Source organism: Pezoporus flaviventris, unplaced genomic scaffold (genome assembly GCF_033815535.1).
Source record: "Pezoporus flaviventris isolate CSIRO_AGI_PZ_B2104156 unplaced genomic scaffold, CSIRO_AGI_Pfla_v1 ptg000105l, whole genome shotgun sequence".
NCBI lineage: Eukaryota > Metazoa > Chordata > Aves > Psittaciformes > Psittacidae > Pezoporus > Pezoporus flaviventris.
Genome location: NW_026892653.1, coordinates 1,831,008 through 1,847,730, shown reverse-complemented (window position 1 = coordinate 1,847,730; position 16,723 = coordinate 1,831,008). Strand labels below are relative to the sequence as shown.

Below are 16,723 nucleotides of genomic sequence, written 5' to 3'. Positions count from 1 at the left end.
ATTCTCGCAACCTATTTAGGTCCAGAAATTAGAGGAATTAAAGGCTAGAAAATATCACTAAGTTGTTGTAAATTTTCTGTATGAAGTGTTGGCTCCATGCTAAGGAAATGTGCTCCCAGGGGGATGCTCACTGGATGCTCATCTGTGCCCAAGGACAGGGGCTGCTGACTCGTACCAGCTCTCCCAAGCCAAGCACATTTTGCAAACTGTACTGCTACCCTGAGCCCTATTTTCCAAGAGACACAGGTCTGAGTCAATGGGAATAATGGAGTATGGTATTCCCAGTGCTGTGAGATAGTCCTTTACTGACTTCAGTTCTAAGTCTTTACAGTCTCAGCTCTTTCCAGTTACACCATCAGATATTGGATTAGTCCTGAAGTTACGGCAATCATCCTCATGATCCTTCTTGGTTTCACACATCCTCCGCGCACCTCTTAACCTGCCTTTTTCTGTACCTATTTCTAAACCACAGCCAGGAGGAAGATCCTTGGAAATGGTGACTTATTCCAAAATCCACCTTTTTCAGCCTTGTTCCACCTCACAGACTTTTCATGAGATTGTACTGCTGTTCACCACTGCCTTTTGAGTCTGTGGTCAGTGCACATAACTGAAATGCAGTATTTTACCAAGACATTCATTGCCCTGCAATATCAAGCCTTGGCCACAAATGTCTTTTCTGAATTCATAGCTATATTTACCAAGACAGCAGTATCTAATAAGCAATTAATGGTAATTTGGTTTCCTGGCACAGCACGTGGGACTCTTTTTACCCTGTTTCTTTTTTGGGTGTTACTGGGTTTTGTTTGTTTGTTTTCTGGGCTTTCTTTTTTCAGTTCTTTCCTATGGGATTCTTCATGTTGGAAAGGAGATAGTAAATCACAGAGCTCTTAACACTTTCTCTTTGTGGAGAAATGTGGCTTTTCATTTTTGAATAATTATTCAACTTGTTCCTTAGTATAGTCTTAATATAGCTGCTTTACAGTGTTCCAGTAACAGCCAGGCGCTATCTCATATCCTTACAAAAACACACAGCTGAGCACTCTTAAATATTTATCTCATCCCCAAAAGAGAGAGGACTGGTATCAGTAGATCTGAGCCAAGGCTCACATCCAGGTTTAGAGCCCAAGTTCTTAGCTCACCCTGAGTTTTATAGAAGGGTCAAATTTGCCCACCAAAGCCTTGTTTCTTGGCTTGGCTCAGCGGTCTTCATGCTGTTTCCTGCAGATTCCCATTTTCCTGTTCCATTCTGTCTTGGGAATTTCAGCTGGATGAACTGAATAGACCAACGACACAAGGGGTGTCTAATACACTCTTTTCAGGTTCAGTCCTGTGAGAGATTCTTAGGGAACAAAAGGATGACTGAGTGCCCTTTAGTCCAACATCTTGGAACCAGCAGGAGGGAACCAGACTGCAAGTTCAGTTTTGAGTTTCTAATGTGACGTTGTAGGATTGACTTGCTCTAGATCAGTTCTGACCAAATTGTGATCCCACCACTTCCACTGATTTTGCAATATTACAAAAAGCTCTGACACTAGCCAAGTCATTCCCATATAAACAAGAACAAAATCAAGCAGATGAAACTTGGATCTGGACAACGGTGCTCAGATCCAACTTGTTGGCTTGAGCTTTCCTGTAGCTAACATCCAACTTGGGCAATGAGAGCCGTAGAGCAGAATTTGAATGACTTTCTCTCCTTTCCCAGCCTGTCCAAAGAGTCATTGCTGTACCAGGCAATGACCATTGTTTCTAACACTCAGTGCTTTCTCTATTTATACATGCACTCTCTCTCAAGGTCACCTTTTGGCTGCTGCTTTTCCACCTCCTGGAGTCCAGCATTATCTCTACCAGTTGTTTCCAACTATAACACATTCTTGATGTTTTTTTTTACTTTTCAGATAACATCAAAACTAATTCCAAGCTACTTTGCCTTCCCGCCAGTACGTTTTCAAGCTGACAGGAGATGCGTGTGTCTTGTATTTCACAAGATTGGCTTCTCACTCAAGGCATGTGGGCACAATGCGATCGTGTCAACGCATTACGTGTAACACTAAATTGGACTAATACAAAGTTAGCTTTAAATTAATAGCAGTTTAAAATGTATCTATACGTTGTCTGATTACCAGGCTGTTAGAAATCCAAACTGAAGACTAAGAAAACAGGCATAATCACATTCTGGTATTACACAGCATCTCCACAAACTGCCTCATACAAATTCCTGCTGGGTAGGTTGTCTGCCTCTGGATGGAGCTCCACAGTTTGGTGTCTTTCACTGATTTCCATTGGACTATGCAAGGAACTAGGTACTGTAACCCCAATTCAATCATTAAGGGCAGATGATGTGCCCTTACTAAGGTGGTCCCACCAAAAGCTTTGCAGACCCACAAGTCCGAACCAGATCTAGTTGGGCAGCTACAGCTATTTTATTTGCGCCAACCCAGCCATAACCCTAGCCATTACCTCATGTAATGTCTCTCTGCCTTCACCTTTCTCCTCCAATTCCTCCTCCCACCACAACAGCAGCAAGAGCCCAGCTTGGCTCTGGTTCCTGAGCCTTTGGGCCACAACAAACAGCTTTGCCTAACACTGATGAGAAATCTCAAACTGCTTTTCAATAATCCCACTCCCACCAAGGCCAGTGTGTCAGCTCCTTGGTGGCTGCACATCCCACTGAAGCCACTGAAGCCAACAGAGCTGTGCTGAAACACACCACCTGACTCACTTGGCTCTAAACCTTTGATTATTGACTTCAATGAGATGAAACTCTGGGCCTCCATGACTTTTTGTTGACCCCAGAAGAGTTTAAGCAATAAACTGTTCTCTTGTCATGTACAACTCCCATAGGATCCCTCAGTCCAACAGACCACAAGTGTTTTCAAGGTAAGCAGTCCAGCACTTGGAGAGAACAACAACGACACTATGGCTGAGAATGGTAATTGTTCTCTATTGCCTCCAGTGATTTGGACATTTCATAATTCCCCTGCTGGCTGACAGCTGGATTCTTCCCTAATTACAAACCCGTTGTAGTTGAAAAATCAGACATTTCCTGGAATTTAAATAACCAATTTTCCACCAGTCAACATCCAACAAAACAATCTTACAGTTTCATTCTAAGCCCATTGGAAGTAAAAAATATTATCAGAAAATGCTCAATAAGTGAGGGAAAAAAGGGATTTTGATGACTTCACATGATCAAATACACTAATCCTGGATCTTTGTAATCCAGTTTATTTTGTAAGTTGTTGAGGTTTTTTCTTTGCTTGTTTTTGATTCATTTTTTTAGGCAGAAATAGTACCATTCATATTCATTGAAAAAAAAACCAAAATTCAATGTTTTTAAAAGGCAGCATGCTCTTAAACACCGTGACGGTATCTTTTAAATACAGAGCTGGCATCTAACAATACAATTATTCATTTGTGCCTTAGGAAACATATCTTCATATGAACAAATATTGATTTTTCCTCAATCTGTTGGCACAGGATTTGTTCATTTCGTCTCTGCAGCAAATTGCTGTGACAGTAAGGAACAACTCTAAACTCCCAAGTCTTAGGCCATCGAGAAGACAAAAGGAAAAGCCCTTAGAGAGCTGCTGGCTTCCAGGAAACTCCATGAATGGAGAATGATGGTGCTGCATCCTAATTACATCCTTGGGGAACTATGGAAACAGCGGAGCCCCAAACACTCAACGCTGGTGCAGTCAGTAACAGCAGCACTGTTTGACAGTTCATCTCGTCTGCTATGCTCTGTTCCAGAACCCAGTTTCAGGCACATGTACTTTTTTATTTAATCAAACTCTATCTCTTGTGAGATAGAAATAACCCTTCAGCTGTAACTGATTAAAGAGGATGGTGCTTGAGTTTGCAAGCAGCATGAAATGGGAGATGGTAGAAATTTTAAGAGCCTGCTTGTCCTTGCGAATGGTGTGACATGACCTCCTGAATGGAGGTCACTTAATGGAGTCTTTGCCTTAGCTAAAAGAGGACAACTGCAAATGGGAAAAAAGCATCTCATACTTAAAATGACCTTTGAAGCTGCGACTGTGCAAAAGAAACCTGCCCCAGATTTGAAACCTTGAGGCAAGAGCTTGGAAGTTGTAGCATATGGGGCATCCATGTACCAAATACTTTCCAGAAGGAGCTATTTTATTTGGGACAGAAACTAATGGAGCTTCCAGTTCTCTTTGCATAATGGAACTCAAAGAATGTATATATTTTACATTGGGGTTTTTATTTTCCTTCCCTTGGGAGCAGCTGGGTTTTCCCCAGAATATCCAATTCTCATGGTCTTGTCTATTTTGGCATCACCTTCATGTTACTTGCTTTGCATATGGGAGGAGGGCTCCATAGACAGCTCAGCCCCTTCCATCTTCAGCCTCTGGGATGCAAACTGCCTCCTCGTGTGAACACAGTGCTGTCAGCTGGGCAACATGCTCAGGGAAGGCAACAGAGAAGCCAGGAGGTATTTGCACATGTGGGCTCATTGATTAAACCAGAGGCAGCTTAGGACTTCTCTGCTCACAGCATTTGCACAGATGAGCCTATGAAGGGATGATGCAACTGGGACCATACAGCATTGTCCCATCCCCAGGTCATTTAAAGCACAGGTGAGAAGCTGTGGCAAATGCTCTGGAAACCACAGAACTCATCATGAGGTATAATTTGTCCCTAGATAGCGTGCTAGACAATGTAGGGTTCGTCAAAGGCATTTCAAAAGCTTCTTTGGTCTTTATCAAACAAAAGGGAAACCAAGGAAAAACACCTGTTTTAAGGAATAAGAGCAATTCTGGAGAGCATATGCAGAGGCTTCCAGAGGGGTTTCAAAATGGACTTGTCAAGCAACTTAAACGGAAACGTTATTCCTGAAGTTTATTCTAAGATTTGTGCATACTTAACCCATAAACCCACAGCAAACAAACACTGTATAAAAGCCTCAAGGGTAAATAGAAAGAACAAATCCCACATAGATCATTACAGTTGTGTTGGGGGAAATCTTTGTAGAAGAGACTGTTTGACTCATTTTCAGTCTTTCTGCCAGCACTTGGCTGTATATAGCACACAGGAGAATATATTTCATCCAGTTAAATTCTGCTTAGTGGGGGTACCAAAGCCCATTGAGCAAAATTGATGATGCCAAACTAAATCTTCACCCAGTTATTAGTGCTTGAAAGGTATGTGAAAATTTTTAATAATGAGGAAGGCTAAACAGAGATGTCTGTTTTTCATAATTGCACAGTGCTCCCAAGACAGCTGCTCAGCCATCTTGAAAATCAATGTTTTGATGCCCTTTGAACCTTCTTTTCCTGTTGAGTGTCTCTCCTACAGGTTGCTCCCCAGGATGAAAACAATAAAAGCAAATATATAACAGTAAAGGCCTGAGGTTAATGTCTTTAACAAGATAATGTTACTTAAGGGAACTGTAAACCAAATCATTCCTAAATTCCATTTGTTCTTTGCAATCTAGGATATATTATGAAACCATATGTGTGCATATGGATGCATACACAGTGAGCAAGATTTTTTACAGTAATGACTGCTTTTTCACATTGCACATACCAGTATTCCCATATTGCATGGTTTCCTGAGAATTACTATTATTCTAACCGTTAATCCTTTTATTAATAACTTGCTATTGCAGCTGCGTCAAAGAATCACATCGTAACGTAGCTGGCTATGAGTCTAACGTGCAAGATCTAAACAAATTTGCACCAGGTCATTTTACCAAGAAGCATTTCTTTCTTTGGATTTAGTATCAAAAGGTAGTTCATTCCAACAAACTGGCACATGCCCTTAATGGTTTTTAATTTTCACCAGAGAAGAACTTGCTAAAATTACTTCAAGCTGCATTCCTTATGTATATATGGATTTGGGAGGAAAAAAAAAGAAAAGAAAATATGAAAGGGTAAACAGTCTCCTCATGCACACGGGCTGTTTTTATACCACTGAAAATTTATCTGAAGACATGTTCAGGTTACTCTCTCCAGAAGTTACTATTGCAGCATTCCTGGATATTCCCTGCAATTCAATTAACCTTGGGCAAATTTGATATGGAACAATACCCTGTCCCTACGTGTGTGTCTTTTCTTGATTTTCATGGAAGTGGTAGATATAAATAAGTGTAGACCAAAGGAGTGAGACTAGTTTATTTAACTTTATATTATCTACAACACTATAAATCCTGGAAATAAACCAGAAGCATAATCCTACCAAAACATTTTGGAGGTTGTCCAGAAAAAATCCAAGGACACTTGTTTCTGCTGATATCTACATAATTGAACTAATTTCCATTAAAACGAACAAATGAAAATCCCTGCCAGGGGGAATCACAGGCAATCGCATTCGCTTTACAATGATAAAAGTCTCAGCTCCTTGCGCCTTCAAATTTCAAACCTACTTAGATGCTGAGGTAAAGGGTATGAGAACTTGATGACATAGTCACCATGAAACACCCTGTTTGGAAAATTGGAAAGCCAGGAGTCTGGAAAATGTCACTTCTTTCTCCTCTTTTCTTCCTCGTGGGTCTGAGTTTTGCTACTGCCCATACATAACTCTTAGAGGGCAATGAATATTTGGGATAAGGACTGCCATAGGCATCAGGTACTAGGGTATTTGACTGCGAATCAAGAATCTCTACAAATGGTCAAGAGGGAAAAGAGAAAGCTCTTCAAGACTATTTATAGCAGTAATAGGCTTAATCATCCCTTTCAATTATCAACACCATCTAGCTATGTTCCTGCGAACCATCACAGCTCTCTGGAGAGCATCATTTTGCCTTGCAGTACAGCATTCTTCATACAGCCACACAGACTGGAGGCTTTAGAGCACGGATGAGCACAGCAGGACTGCATGGCCTTACCCAAGAGACTTTCCTTCTGGGACAGAAAATAGGTACGTATGGAAACCAGGGCAAATTGTATCTTTTGCATGCTCCCTTGGGATCATTGAGTTTCTCATTAGCCTAATAAGCTTCAGCAGTTGTTTCCTCATCTATTCTTTGTAGAAGAGCAGTAGCCTTAAGAACTCTGATGCTAGTCCAATCCACCCACTCCATGATGTGCACGCATCATCTATTAGCAAACCCTACAAGACACAACAGAACAAGACCTCCTTCCTCAAAGGGAGGTGGTCAGGGACTCTGCTTTGACATGGGCCACCAGTGTGGTGTCAGCATGGATTGTGACCTTTGTGGGCAGCAAAGCCATGGCGCTCCAACAAACTAAGGTTTAAAAGGACTTGTGCAGGGTTTCAGTGCTGCCCTGTAAAATACCTGTCAGAAATAGGAACATTACCTCTTTCTCCTTGCAGGGATTGAAGGTTTTCACACCAAAACATGTTTTAGATAGGCTCCACGTGTTTCATTTCCTCTTCTAGCATTAATTACAGATTAACTTAACCTCACCATGCTATCACAGCTGCTGGTATAACACAGCTTTAGGGCAGTGAACATGTTTATCATTAATTGTTAAAACGCTTCTTTCTGCACCCTCAGCAGAAGTATTGCTGCATAGTCCAAAACAGAAGGGATAAACCAGCACCCTTGTGTCATCCTTCCCAACTCAGGTTACATATACATTGACCCATGCAGTGTCTATAAAGGGATAGGAGATGCTGTTTAAACCAACAGATGCTTCATACTTACTTATTAAAGGAAACAGATGAGCATGCTGACAGATTTTCTTGATAGTAAGTATATTCCTGGAACTAATATCTTCTGTAAAGGATTAAAGATCCTACTGTATGAAGAAATGAAGAAATGGCAGACAAATTTCACTGTCACTCATCTTAAGCTTTTTGAAGTGGAGAAAAAAATGAATTATAGCTTGGGAAAACAGCTAAAAAGAGAGGAAGAAGATTTGACAGACATTTATCTATGAGTGGTGGACATAAGGCATAAGAAACAGTTGCTCAGTATTTCTCAGAAGCTGGAATCTTCAAATTAGATGATGAGGCAGTGGTTCTGAAACAAATGGAATCTTTCTTTCTTTAAATACCTCATCATAGTATGAGGCAGAAAACATTGCCCTAAGGATGTTTTGGGTACCAAGTGTACAAATTTGTCCAAAATTCCACTGTCCTCTCTACTGCCACTTGGAAAAGTATTACAAATTTTAGTACAGACATGAGACACTGAATAAAATCAGCTTATTCATCTCTAAAACCCTTTTAGCCCTTTTAGATCTCAGCCCTGTTTCCACTGATTGAAAGTTCCTCATGACTTGCAACCGATTTTTAAAGCCATCCAATACTGCAGCTTTTTACTGCGTGTTTACCAGTGTGAAACTTTCATTCTGGAAAGAGGAATCCCCTTAGCACACGATTTGGGATCTCTGGAGGTGGAGACATATGTATTTCTAACATTTATGCCAGAACGACAAACTGACACTCTACACTAATAAACATATTCTGAAACAACTGCAAAGAAACATTTAGCTCAACCTCCCACCAGCAGATTATTTTTAGATTATTTCTTTTTTAATAAACCAAAAAAGCCACAAAAAGCCCCCAAAATCTTTTAATCTAATCTTGGCTATATTTTCCCTTTCAATGCCTAAGGGATATGAGATTATTTATAACAGGAAACCTTTGATTTCTGAGCTTTTATGTTTCTGCAGTGTTCCAACTCACACACACACACACACACACAAAAGTGTGCTGATTCTTAAGCAAAAACACAAATTGCAGCATGCACCCAGGGCTAATTCTCCCATTCACCAACACTACCCCTGCTGCCTCCTGCTAGCATGACATGGAGCAGAATTAGGTCCATGAAAAGGGTTTGGATAATCCCACCCTTAAGCAACGCAACCTCGGGAGCAAGCAAACCCATTGGAAGAGTGCCTTACAGGAACAGCCAGAAGACACCGGTGACAGACACATTAAGGATCCCCTTGGGCATTTGCCTTCCCATTAGCACGGTCAGTACGAGGTCTGCATGCCGGGTCAAGGCAGGGAATGAACATCTCCCTGACAACAGCACAACTGTAGGGTCCCCCCCGTGTCCTGAAGGTCAGTGGAAAGTTTCTCGCTGACTTCAGAGGTTGGAATTAAGGCCATGAGAAGCTTGCATATGGCACTAAACCCATTTTTCCACATTGTACAACATGAATGTATATAACGGTAAGTGTAAAATCCCCCTTCATATCTTGGAGAGGAGCCTTATCACCTCACTATTACCCATCCTCTCCAGTCCCATCCAATGTGCCTGTGACCTTGCACTTGAATAAGTCTGTTGTAGCTCTGGCAACCTTCTTTTTAAGAGGACCTTGTTACGTTCCTCCCACCAAACTGTCCTTGATTCTTAGATTCATAAACTAGGCATCTCCAATCCCACATGAAGAAGCCAGTGCCTTTCCAAGTGACAGATCTCAGTCACTGAAAGAGATGGTAGCATAAGCACAGGGCTTTGATCCATTTTGGTGACTTGTGCAAGCACAGGTATGCTGTTATTGTCAGTTAAACTTTCCCTAAAGGGCACAACCCAATGGAAAAACTGCTGCTGACAAAATTTCAGCTGCATGGGGGCTTGTCCAGCAGAGAGTATTTCAGGATCAGGTGTTGGATCACTGTTTCCTTTTGAGTTCATCAGGGTCTGCAGTGACAGGACGAGGGGCAATAGGTTTAAACTAAAAGACGGAGGGTTCAGGTTAGATGTAAGGAAGAAGTTCTTTACTGTGAGGGCATTGAGGCACTAGAAAGGGTTGCCCAAAGCTGTAGTAAATCCTCCATCCCTGGCAGTGCTCAAGGCCAGGTTGAACAGAGCCTTGGGCGACATGGTATGATGTGTGGTGTCGCTGCCCATGGCAGAGGGTTTGGAACTGGATGATCTTAATGTCCTTTCCAATGCAAACTATTTTGTGGTTCTATAATTCTAAAAGCCTCTTTGATGTCTTGGTCATGGAATCATAGGTTGGAAGGAACCTCGAGGATCATCTGGGTCCAGCCTTTCTTGGTGAAGTGTGACCTAGTCTAGATGTCCCATCACCCTGGTCCATACAAGGGCTCAGAATAATGGTATGTTTGTTATGAGATTAATCCTTTTTTCTTGGAAATTTCTGCTTTGATTTATTTAACAGTTAATAATGTTGCTGAAAGCAAAATGAGGGCAAGAAGCTCCTCAGTGGATGAGAATTTACTGCCAGGCCCTGTCACTTCCATTGACAATTTCTTTCTAGTGATAAAATATACATTGAACAACGTGAGTAAAACTGAATGGGAATATGCTCATAGAGATTGGCATCAAAGTCTAAGCGATTGCAGACCTGGAAAAGCTAAAAAAAAAGAAAAAAATCATGTAGTGACACATTTCTTGCAAGTTTCAATGCTCAGAAAAACAGTAAAGTTTCTCCGCATGTTTTAAGGGAATATATATAAATATATATAAGTACATAAAGTTAGGTCTTTGCAGATGGTATGATGAATGGCAAACTCAGCATATGAAGGGTAAATCAGATTTCTTCACATGGAAATTTTCCTCTTCCTGCATCTGAAGTTTAAATGGGATTTTAAAGACATTTAACCAGACCCTATATAATTTCAACCCCAATAGCTTCACGTGGTCCCTTTTAATCTTGCCTTAATTATTGTTATGAAGAATGTGATAATGGTTTTCCTTTTGCTGGCAAGCTAAGAAAACTGGCTTTGTTCCTGGCTTAGCCAGTCACTTTTTTAAGCAGTTGGGCTGAGCCTAGTGCCGACTGTGGTCTGAGGCTGGTTTATCCTTTGACTTCCCCACTGATGTGATGAGGCTAGACAGAGGAGGCTTCAGAGAGGATGCTGCAGCACATCCTTGGCTGCATCAGCCAGAATCTTACCTCTGACCCAACCATTCCTGGTTGTTTCTTCACTTGTATTCACACACACACACACACACACACACACACAAAGACAGTGGCTTCTTTCAACCATGACAAAAACCGGCACCATCGCACATGTCCAGCACAGAAACCACTGATGTAGGATCAAAACTTGGTTGATCTGGTTGACTTTAAAAGAAATGAGAATATTATTAGGACAGGAATTTACTCCTCAAGCCTGGATAGAGGTTTTTCAGGGACAGAGAAAAGATGTGGCACAGATGTGACAGATAGGGATGTTATTTGTCCCATCTTATCAAAGCTGCAACCACTTTGCAACTGCACTGACTGGTCCTTACATGGGTAGAGGCTTGATCCAGTCTGGTTTACACATGTTTCAGAAGTGGTCACCTATCAGCTAGGGAGTCAAACCCACAGACTGGAATAAACCTTAGAAGATAGCTTTTAACTCACAACAGTCAGAATAATAAAAATAAAAAGGCTGCACTGAACTGTGGCAAAAACATTTTTTTCAAAGTTTAGTTCTTTTCTTTCCCCATGAAAAATGATGGCTCCCCCTAACTTTTCTTTACCTTTAATCCCTGCAATGCTGCGTTTATTCTAGCTGACCACGTTCTTTCCTTCTCCTCTCCCTCCCTCTTGCACAGGAGCATTAATGAATGGGAACATTTTTCTTACTTTCAGAGGCATTGAGAAAGGTTTCAAAGTAAATTCTCTGGAAGCCCAACAAGAGCCCACACTTCCCCCTGTAGTGTGCTCATGGCGAGGAACCCAGCGAGGAGAAATCACCGTGACCCCATCCTCATCAGGAAAAATAAATACGTTTTCTTCCATCTGAGCTGCAATTCTGCGTGGAACAATTTAAGCTTTTCCTGCCACCTCCAGGCATTGAGGTTTGTAATTGAAATCCTGAGGAACAGAGTTGGCCAGCAGACAAACAAGAAACTGTCATCCTTGTGCATCTGCTTTGCTTTTGGATGATTTAACTGGCCAATTGATCTTTGCTTTTCATTAATATTTAATTCCAACCTCTTTCCTCCTGAACAGGGCAAGGTGTTATAAGCGTTACTCTTTGGAACCAGGAATGAAAGCTTCCTTCCACCATGCCCCTCTGCTGAGCTACCTCCAACACAGCCTGGAAAGATTGCTCCAGGGGGAATAAGGAAACCATCTGGTTTCTTGGGATGCTTAAAGTGCTTGGCTTTTCTGCCAGAAAGAAACTGATCACTGCCAGCTCTAGCAGAAGGCTTTCCAGTGTGATGCCTGCCTATAAGAAATCAGGCAGACTGGTAAAACCTCGTGATCATCAAAGCTGGTCCTGTTTTGACAGCCCAGAGGACCTTCAGAAGTCTCTTCCAACCTAAGTTATTCTGTGGCTTCTTTATCATAGTCTCAATGTTCATAAGGTGATAAAGCCCAGAGGCAGGCACTGATGCACAATGCTCCAGCCCAAAAAGGAGTCAACATGTTGTGGAAAATCACTTACAAGTAAATCTTCAATCAGAAAAGGGGGGAGAGGAACTGACTCTAGAAACCTGGATGCATCGAGCTCCAAGCCTCCAGCACCCAAACCTTTTCAAGGGACCTTCCAAACACCATCTGTGACTGAAAGGAACCTAAATCCCTCCAGAGGATACTCATGTCTAAACACAAGAAGCTGGCAGGTACCAGCAGGGCTCCAGTAAACTCTTACAAACCTCCTGGCTTATTTACAAGGTGTCTTAGCTACTATAAACAGCTGCTTTTTTGTCCATGAATTGTACCAGGAAAGGAGCAGGGAGCAGGAAAAAAGCAAGGAAACTTGGCTTGAGAAAACACCCAAACACATCAAGATGAAGAAACTGTACAATGCTTGGAGCTGGCTTCCATCCTCTGCTCCCCCTTCCCTCCTAGGGTAGTTCTAGAGGCACATTAGGGATCTATACATCCGTTGTTATTTACCTTGGACTTGTGCTGATACTACTCATCCACCAGCTTTTGGTGACCCTGACATAAAACTCTAAGGAACAAAAATGGGTGATAATTCCAATTAAAATTAGCTGGAAGCTATTCAACACACATTTTCCCCTTTCCAAGACATCAAGGCTTTGACTAACTAAAGATATTTGGGAGAAGTCATTTGCTTTCTCAAGGCTTGATTTTGTATTGAGTTGTTTTTTTCTTCTTTCTATTGGTGGAATAAAAACCAATATTCCACCAATATGGAAGGCCCAGATAATTTCCACAGCACCATTTCTCTTTCTTTTGGCTTTCTCTGTCTTTTTTTTTAATGGATTTTTAACCAGTTTAGGGCTGATATTTTTGAAAGAGTGAAAACATCCCCCCCAAAACATAGTAAAAAATATTGGAATAAAAGAAAAAAGCTGTGGTCATGAGCGAGCCTAGAAAGTTCAACTGACATCAAAATACCCTTTGAATCGATGGGCTTATCTACACATTTTCACACAGAAGATACCCTAACCGGAAGAGTTTGCATGTCCTCCCACCTGTGTGCCCTGTTTTACCTTCAGAACTAGGAGCAACCCTTGTTGACAGCTATGAAAATCCTGCATACCTGCAGAAATCCCAGTCCTTTCATTAATTGACTTCTAATTAAGGTGCAGGCAACTTCTCAGGAGCAATGTTAGTGGGGGAAGATCTCTGGTTTGTCACAACGCATCACAGGGAACTGGGAGAAAATAACCAAGTTGTATTGGATAGAAAGAGTTCAGTTTGGTCCTCCCACTTTTCTAGCTCCAAAGTTCTCTGTTTTGTCTTGGACTCTGAGAGTTTTGATGCCATTTTAGGAGAAAAAAAGCCTATATCGGCACATTAAAAGAATGTGAAAAGATGATCATTTTGCTGCACTGTATATTCTACCCCAATGAGCACTCTAACAGATGTAAATAAAACCAGCTTTTCCTCTTCTGACTTGTCCCATGAAGCTCTAGCTGGGCCTCTACATAATCCACGGGATTTCTGAAGCTTTTAGTTTTAACTAAGTAATTTGTACGTCTGCCTGAGATGCTTCCAAATGTGCAGTAACTTGAGTTTGGTATGCTCCCAACCACCTAATTAAAACCATGGAATAAAATCATTTGGCTTAGGTGATTTTTAATTCTTCTTTCCTCCTCCTTTTATTTTTTAATCAAAAGAAACCTTCTGAGTCACATATCTAGGGGATTATTCTAAACAGCACTTTGGAAAGGGCACACTCTGGAAATCCTATATAGCAGCGGAGGAGAGTTGTCACGCATGTGTGTAGAGCTCATTTAGACTGAATGCCAAAGGTTATGGTACACACAGGAAAAAATCAAATTGCTTGTGATCCTTCTTTTACTGCAGCATCCCTTTCAGGATGATGTAATGAGGAAAAGAAGATTTCCTCTTCCAAAGCCTTAACGAGGATTTTGGAACAAGTGAAGAAGGAGCAGCCCTGGGGGGCCCAGTGCGGATGTCAAATGTACTTGAGGAGTATCAGGGGAATGGTGCTCTTTGGGGCACCAGCTCTGTGCACAGATCCAGAAAAACCCCATCTATTGTGGGAGAAGGGAAGAGTTTCATCCAGAGGAAACCTACAGTCTGCTACATGCTACCCTTTATGGGGAGAAACTTGAGCAACATGATGCAAAAGCTTTTCCCCTAACACACGCAGCCTATTTGGAAGCAGCAGCCTGTGAACAAGAAATGGCTTTTCTCCTTTCTGTGTTGATATAGTCAACAATCAAGATCTGTGCTTTTTGTTGTCATTGTTTGGTGCAATAACACACAGATTGAAGTTTGGTTTTCACGGTATCTGGCTAGGCATGTTGACCTGATGTGGATCAAAGACTACATGGTAGAATTAAGCAAATACAATCAGTGTAATATGATTCATTCTTGTCCTGCTCAACAGATGTTTGAACAGATGTCAGGTAAAAAAAAAAAAGTGCTGGGGAATTAGTGCATTATTCTAAATTAACGTGTTTAAGAGAAGGGAGCACCTTTATTAATCCCATTTAAGGTGAAGGAGAGTATTTGTGACTTTGGTTACTGGGAAGTTATTCTCCCTTTGCTTTTTAGTGGCCAGCAATCACTAGTTCCCCTATCAGAAACACAACAATGTTGGTGGGCTAGGATGCTTGCCTGTCAGCCTTCTCTGCTTAAATCTCCATCACCTTGGGAAGCAATATTGAAAATACAAAGTAAATAGAGGTTTGAAAGTGTTGAGTCATTATTGGCCTACAATACGAGGAAAAGGTTTGATCTGGATTGTGTTGTACAGTTTCCATCCTTACATTCTTGGGAGCTTCCTAGGTACCTTGTTTGCTGTTTGGTAAACATGGTAGAAAAACCTAGCTTTTCTTGGTATTTCTCAGTCAGCATTAAAAATGAGGGAGTCCTATTATGCACCTGATTAGCCATATAATTATAGTAACTGGATGCACATCTGGTAATTGTGGAGGTAATGTTTAGCTAAACACTCATTTAGCCGTGTATCTGCAGACTTATTAACCACACAGAGATCCTACCACCCAATTTACAGTCTATAGACATAGCTAAAGCAGACCTCTAGCTTCCACACTTTGCTTGGCCACGAATGTTTCTTCAGGATTTAAAAGCTGTGCCTCCTTTGTCAGGGAAAACTCCATAAACACTAAAAAAGAACTAAAAAGGAAAAGAAGCCGATAAAGAGCTCCTTGGAAAAGTGCCTGGAGATGACTAACCCATCTCAAATTCTAGATATTCAGAGGGAAATTGCCTGACCCACCAGGGCAGCAGTGCAAGACAGGTTGGTGGAGGTGGGAAGTGAATTTCTTACATATTCAGTGAAATTCTTGTTTGATTATACTCTAGACTGTAACCAACTGATGGGAAAAACCTCAGGTTACAGGTGGTCTTTCCTTACCAGTTCTATTTGCTGGAGAGCTGATGCTCTCCAATAACCACTCTTTAAAAAGCAGGACAAACCAAAACAAATAGATGGGAAGGTTTGGGGTGACTGTTCCTCCACACAGCACTTTTGTGTCAGAAAGGAACATCAAGCCCTTCGTCTTTGAGGGTCATTGATTTCTTCAGGGATCCTGGATGGCTTCCCTATGAAACTCTGTGGAGATCATTCTTTTTATAACTATCTCATGTCACTGGGGAACATTTCTCCAGCCAGCACATTCACTCAGCCACCAATGTTGCCTGACATTTACCCTATGATGTGGCTTAGTTAACTCTGTCTGGCTATGCAGAGGCATCCACATAAGGTCATACTTTGCAAGAACAAGGAATTCCCCAGCCGCATTATATTAAGGCATCAATGTTTGGGAAAACCATGCTTCAAACAAATTGCTTTCTCTACTACTCATTACCTTCTCCACATTTTATTTGCCATCAGAACGTTACACCTTTGTCCACTGCACACAGAGAATTTCAGACATCTTGGTAACTTTTCAACTGGTGAACATACGTAGATACGAAACACAAGACTGTTGTAGGGATATGGATCTTGCTTCAGCTATAGGGCTTGGGAGTTCAGTTAGGAGAAGAGTCTATACCAGGAGGCAGCAGCAGTCTGATGGGCAAAACTCTTCCTAATTCAGATTTGCTCTGCTGCTAAGGCACTCTGGGACCGTCATCACCTCCACATGTGCCCAATTCCTTCCCATTCATCTATTTTGCCTATTCCAGAGTCTGGTCCTAAAGCCAGCAAACAGGCTGGGTACAGGATGCAGATCCAAAAGCTCCTACCTGGGCTTATTTCCAGCAGTATATTTGTAAAAAGGTTTTGCTGAAGAACCCTTTCAAAGGGCAGACAGAGGCACAAATGCCCCCCTTTGCTGTATTTCAGAGCAAGCTGAAATAACCCCTTCAGCAAACCAGCATCCCTTCTGTGATCTGGTGACCAGCTTCTGTCCTGTTTTTACCCAGGAGGTGCATCATGACGCTGCTGGTTGACAGGGACC

The 16,723-nt window shown here is 41.6% G+C and overlaps 1 long non-coding RNA gene across 1 annotated transcript in view; it reads left to right on the top strand.

Annotated features, from left to right (window-relative positions):
- The window catches only part of LOC133281627 (uncharacterized), a 32,143-nt gene extending 31,335 nt beyond the window's left edge, over positions 1 to 808 (top strand). The window contains exon 4 of the long non-coding RNA XR_009747556.1: positions 477 to 808. This is a non-coding gene — a long non-coding RNA (uncharacterized LOC133281627). The remainder of the gene's footprint in view (positions 1 to 476) is intronic.
- The last annotated feature ends 15,915 nt before the right edge of the window (positions 809 to 16,723 follow it).